Raw genomic sequence first — 7006 nt, 5'->3', positions numbered from 1 at the left:
TTGAACTTTGACCAATCAACAAAACATCTCTGCAATGGCATCTTCTAGCAATGGAGATGTTATCACCACCTGCTTCCTTAATCACTCACCTGAATCTCTAACCTGCTTAACAAATATGGCTATTCTGAAATTGGCTTTCCACATTGAACCCTATTGACCCAACTGTCCACACTCTAGGTATTTTCCTGAGCTAATCCAACTTTCCTGTATTTGACCCATATCCCTCCCAACCTTTCCTATCCATATACCTATCTAAATGCCTTTTTAAACATCATATCCACCTCTACCACTTCCCCTGGCAGCATGTACTGCTCTTGCCACCCTGACATTAGTCATTCAAATTAACATATTCGACTTGTCCTGTGATATTACTAATTTGTTAAGACTTTTGCAGTAGTTTTACTAGTTATGTGGTGTAGAAATGGGTATGAAGCAAAGTTGAGCTTGAATCTAGGACTCTGAATCTGCACAGGAAAGGAATTTCCAAGTTAAGTTCAGTGCTGTAAATGCCTGGGGCTGGAAACAAAATGCAGCAAATGAAGCAAAACATCCTTGTAAAAGGAAACTGTTCCCAATGGACCAAAGCAATACTGTCAAGGTGTCGGATGTTGCCCTTTGGGAGGAGAAGGGAATATTAAATGACAAAGTAAATCATAAATTTACTAGGTCAGGCTTTTGAAAGCAAGAATGCTAGCTTTCTCGGGTGGAGGATGAAGATAGTAAGGGTTGAGCATTTGGGTCACTGCTTCCAATTCTTTATGCAACTACCCATCCCTGGTATCACTTTAGTTAAACTCTTTTGTGCCATTTCTGGTTTTGTTGGCTGCAATGACGTGGGTTCAGTCCTGGCCTTGGGTGTTTAAAGTTTGCACACTGCCCCTGTGGGCTTCCTCTGCCTGCTCTAACTTCTTTCCACCTCCCAACGACATAGGGGCTTGGAGGTTAGTTGCCCATCAGGGTATATTTTTCTAAGAAATCAATACTAAGCTAACGGTCTATCCAAATTTAGGGGCAATTTCAAAACATCTGCATGTAGCATAAGCTCTTTCCCTCAACTGCCTCAACTTGAACAAGAATCTATGCACTTTGTGAATTCACTTGAATAAATACAAATGCAGGTCAGCTTGTTTTCAATTTGTACTGCTAATTTGCCTATAGTTTCTAGAACCCTTTGCAGCTAATTGTTCATATTTAAAAACTAGACTGTAGATAATGAAAAAGAACCAATCATCTTGTGATACACAACTTTAGACTTTAATTTCAACATATGGCATGGAAACGGACCCTTCAGCCCACAGAGTCCACTCCAACCAGCGATCACCTTATACATTAGCACTCTCCTATGCACTAGGAACAATTTACAATTACAAAGCCAATGAACCTACAGACCTGTACATCTTTGGAATGTGGGAGGAAACCAGAGCACCTGCAGAAAACCCATGCTGTCTCAAGGAGAACATACAGACGGCACCTCTAGTCAGGACAGAAATTACAATGTTCAGGCAGCATCTGTAGAGTAAAATAACGTAATGTCTTGAATTGCTGGAGGTTTAATCTGAAACATTATTTCTTTCTTCAGTCGAGTGTTTATTGCTGGTCTGTGGTCCATGAGGAAGAAGTAGGTTTGCAATGCCTACCTTTTAAACATGGTGCCTTTGCACTTTGCCATTTCCCCCAGTTGCTACTCCTTAAATTGGCTTACAATTATGACTAGGGCATCTGCACTTTTCTACTTCTTTCATTAGCTTGGGACACAATCTATCTGGAGCAGGTGACTTGTCAACCAACCCCCCCCCCCCCCCCCCCCCCCCCCCCCCCCCCCCATAACCATTCCATCAACCCTTGGCCCATATAGATTTTTGGCTACAACATCCTGTTTCCAGGCTCCAGCAATATTGTAGATGTGCAGCAAAGACTTTGCATGTTCATATTGGCGACAATTCACGTTTTAGATTGTGAAGATGAGGGGGGCGGTTGAAGAGAGCACAAGGAATCTGTGGTAGTGTCAAGATGAAGATAATCCAGGGGACACAGATGTGATTGATGCCATCCAAGAGAATGGGGATGGTTTGTTAATCTGAGCCGTCCTGAGGTGTAAAAAGATGCACACAAGCCAGAGAGCTGACGGTGAGGTGCAGAAAGCAGCAGTTGCTGAAAATCTGAAATACAAGAAAAATCTCCCAGCAGCTCACCCAGCAGGTCAGGCAATGTACATAAAGGTTGAAAAATTTGCAATGTTGTAGGATAACTTTATCATAAAGTCAGTATACACACACGTGCGCACACACGATATCATAAGATTCCATACAGAGTTTTAACCACAGCAATGTGTGTTGGGTGAGTGCAGTGGGGAGGGAGCCCTCGAGACTATTTCAGACTTCCTAGATCACTTATCTCCTTCTCAGAGTGGGAGAAGCAATCAGAGAGTGGACTGTTGATGTTTAAGATACAAGAAACATTGAAAATTGGGGTTTTGAACACTTCCCAGATGCAGTTGACATGTGCAACTAGAAAGGAAGACAATTTTATGCAGACTTGCACTCTGTTTGACAGTAAGGTGTCCATGGTTTCTTTGCCACGCCTTCCAAATCTACAATCTCCGGCAAATGGGTTGTGTGAGAATTCCACTGCGTTCAGTTACAGACATGCGAGGTAATCGATCTGTCCATTCTGTCCCCATCTGAATCTTAGCGCTACTACCCAATAGCATCGCAGGGTACTAAGTCGGTCTCCATCACTTCTCAAGGGCAATCGGGAGTAGACAATGAATGCCAGGCTCTTCCATCTCAGTAGGTGGTGAACAATTACTAATGGGGCACTTGGTGTGAATCTGCCAGTTCTCTTCTCTACGTGAGGAACGACTGGAAGCGCATCATTCGCATGGCCAAGCACTTGTATCTGAAGCTTTGGCCCAAGAGCCCACCCACGGCACCAACTACCTGTCAAGCCAGAAGCTGTGAGTCTGATTTCCACTGTAGCAGCTGTAACATTAAATGACAAGGTCTGGTACTGTGAACTGGGACAGGGATGGTATATCAGAAAGACTACTAAGAAATTGGGTTCATTGTCTATTTCCATCAGGCTGTAGGTGCCAGAATTCCCAAGGCTGGCATCATGCAAGAATTATACTTGAATGCTTACAATTGACCCTAACAGCTCTGGGCCCTGGTTGTGACCTGGATGATGCTGTACATGCTGCACTGAACAACATTCATGCATCGCACTTGAGAAACAATCGGTCCTGGAGGAGGCACTTTGCTTTTGAGTGACAAAGACGTGCCTTACACATCAAGCGTATGCATCATGCCCACCACATGAATGACTCAGTTGCTTAATTTCTCACCAAAATTACAATTGTCACACACACACACACCCCCATTTAAATGCGTAATGAGCACCTTGCTTTTTCACATTCTTCTTGGGGCTGAGTTGCTGACTCACACCAACCATCTGCAAGGGTGCTTCTGAAATGCTAATTTCTCCAGTACCTTGCTCGGTGAGTGAGACTGGCACCTCTGTCCGAGCCCTGCAGCTTGCACCCCAGTTGAGGATTTCAATGTGCAGACTCAATAGCACGGTGGTAAGGAAGTGATTCATCATGGCGACCTCCAGTCTTCCAACATTAAACCCAAGCCCTTGGAAACATCAGTGACTCCAGTGGCAGTGACAACTTTGGAATAATAGGGAGATAACCAGTTAGCTCTCCCACTGCATGAACTGTGAACAGCGTTTATCTTCCACTATTTAAAAACTAGTTGTAGATTGGTTACTTACTAATCACTGTAGTGCTTTATTATGATAAGCTCCGCCTACTACCACACCATTCATATTAGTGCATCAAACTCGAAGCGATAATATAGCTTGATGGGCCGAATGGCCTAATTCTCCTCCTATAACCTTATGACCCAAGTCTAAAGCTTAAGAAAATGGTTATGCCTTGGTTTGAGTTCAGTATTAAAGGCGCTCAAAGATCAACTAATTGGCAGTCAGGCCTGGTGTGGTCATTCATTCATTCATTCATTCATTCATTCATTCATTCATGCTGGACAGTGTTGGGGAGGAAACCCTTGCAAAAGCATCTGAATTCAAGGGTCTGTGCCAAGACCAAAGCAGGGCAGGAACATGGGTCAGGTAGCATAGGGTGTGGGTTGGCTTTCTGGAGTCAGTTCAGTTCAGTTTAGTTTATTGTCACAAATATCAAGGTACAATGGAAAGCTTTTGTTGTGTGCTAACCAGTCAGCGGAAAGACAATACATGATTACAATCAAGCCATTCACAGTGTACAGATACAAGATAAGGGAATAATGTTTAATGCAAGGTAAAACCAGTAAAGTATGATCAAAGATAGTCCGATGGTCACCAATGAGGTAGATAGTAATTCAGGAGTGTCCTCTAGCTGTGGTAGGATGGTTCAGTTGTCTGATAACAATTGGGAAGAAATGCCCTGAATCCGGAGGTCTGTCATTTACCAACAGGTATCCTGCGTTATCTCTGTATGTGTGTCCTGGATCCTCCTCACTGCCACTAACAGGGGAGCACTGATTGCTGTTGATATTACTAGTGCCATCTTCGTAACTGCTAGCAAAATTGCTATCTCCTTGCTGTCTCCTCCCCTTCCTTAACCCTCTAGCTGTCTTCTCCCACCCTCCCATCCGCCCGCCCTCGGGCTCCTCCCCCTCCTCCCCTTTTCCTTCTTTCTCCCACCCCCCATCAGTCTGAAGAAGGGTTTCGGCCCGAAACGTCGCCTATTTCCTTCGCTCCATAGATGCTGCTGCACCCGCTGAGTTTCCCCAGCAATTTTGTGTACCTTCGGGAACAATCTTCCTGCATCTAGCCTGTCCAATCCCTTAAGAATTTTGTAAGTTTCTATAAGATCCCCCCTCAATCTTCTAAATTCTAGTGAGTACAAGCCGAGTCTATCCAGTCTTTCTTCATATGAAAGTCCTGACATCCCAGGAATCAGTCTGGTGAACCTTTTCTGTACTCCCACTATGGCAAGAATGTATTTCCTCAGATTTGGAGACCAAAACTGTACGCAATACTTCAGGTGTGGTCTCACCAAGACCCTGTACAACTGCAATCTGTACCAGTAGTTTTATTTTTGCAGATGTTTACTCCATGAGTGGCTTCCCTTCACCAACTATCAACCTAGCATCAATGCAGTTGGTTTCATGCTCAGACACCTAATAAAACAGGGAAGGATGAAGAAGATGTCAGCTTGATACTTCCTAGGATACCTAACATGCAGCATCCAGCCAGAAGAGGAAAGCCCACCCATGGAGATGAGAGGAACTGAGCAGTTTCCTCGGACTGGCTTGTAATCAGGAAAACAACTTGTTGGAAGGAGATGGAACCCTCTGAAGAAAATGCTATACACCAGCAATGAGCTACCATTCTGCATTGGAGCGCAGTACATTAGAAACAGTATGAACAGCAAACCTAAACAGATAACTAAAGTCTAACAATGGAGGAAAGTTGATGGAAATCACAACATCACAAAAAGAGGATCAGGTTAATGGAAAATATTGGGATCAAGTCAGTGGATCCAGGAAAATCAATGGGATCAGAAGTCACCTCACCAGGTGCAGGAAAATCTGCAGGATCAATGCCACAGGTTCCAGGGAGTTGGAGATAGCCAGAATCAAGGAAATCAATGGGATTGAGATAACTAGATGCAGGCAAATGAGTGGAATCAGGGTGACCATATCCCAAGAAATGAGTGGGATCAGGGTTACCATCTCTCAAGAAATGAATGGGATCATATAACCATATAACAATTACAGCACCGAAACAGGCCATCTCGACCCTTCTAGTCCGTGCCGAACACATATTCTCCCCTAGTCCCATATACCTGCGCTCAGACCATAACCCTCCATTCCTTTCCCGTGCATATAACTATCCAATTTATTTTTAAATGATAAAAACGAACCTGCCTCCACCACCTTCCCTGGAAGCTCATTCCACACAGCCACCACTCTCTGAGTAAAGAAGTTCCCCCTCATGTTACCCCTAAACTTCTGTCCCTTCATTCTCAAGTCATGTCCTCTTGTTTGAATCTTCCCTACTCTCAGTGGGAAAAGCTTATCCACGTCAACTCTGTCTATCCCTCTCATCATTTTAAAGACCTCTATCAAGTCCCCCCTTAACCTTCTGCGCTCCAAAGAATAAAGCCCTAACTTGTTCAACCTTTCTCTGTAACTTAGTTGCTGAAACCCAGGCAACATTCTAGTAAATCTCCTCTGTACTCTCTCTATTTTGTTGACATCCTTCCTATAATTAGGCGACCAAAATTGTACCCCATACTCCAGAATTGGCCTCACCAATGCCTTGTACAATTTTAACATTACATCCCAACTTCTATACTCAATGCTCTGATTTATAAAGGCCAGCACACCAAAAGCTTTCTTTACCACCCTATTTACATGAGATTCCACTTTCAGGGAACTGTGCACAGTTATTCCCAGATCCCTCTGTTCACCTGCATTCTTCAATTCCCTACCATTTACCATGTACGTCCTATTTTGATTTGTCCTGCCAAGATGTAGCACCTCACACTTATCAGCATTAAACTCCATCTGCCATCTTTCAGCCCACTCTTCCAACTGGCATAAATCTCTCTGTAGACTTTGAAAATCTACTTCATTATCCACAACCCCACCTATCTTAGTATCATCTGCATAATTACTAATCCAGTCTAAGCACAAGAATCACCAAAGGTTAAAGTCAACCAAGCCAATTGAAATATGATCAGAAATACATGAAGGTTTCTCACAGTGGGGATCTGCAAAGCTGCACATATCAAGCATGTGGATATGGCCAAAACATGTTTAAATATAAAGGATTTGCAAAACTGAATACACGTTTACCTGGAAAACCAATGGCTCTGATAATCATTGTCAAATACTACCAGGAGAAATGCAGACCATTTTCTTTTCCCATTTGCAGTTGTTCTCTTAGCTTTGTCTTAAGTCTTGTTCTTGCATTTACTCACATTGATGACATTCCA

Source organism: Amblyraja radiata, chromosome 29 (genome assembly GCF_010909765.2).
Source record: "Amblyraja radiata isolate CabotCenter1 chromosome 29, sAmbRad1.1.pri, whole genome shotgun sequence".
NCBI classification, from domain to species: Eukaryota; Metazoa; Chordata; class Chondrichthyes; order Rajiformes; family Rajidae; genus Amblyraja; species Amblyraja radiata.
This window is presented reverse-complemented; position numbering follows the sequence as displayed.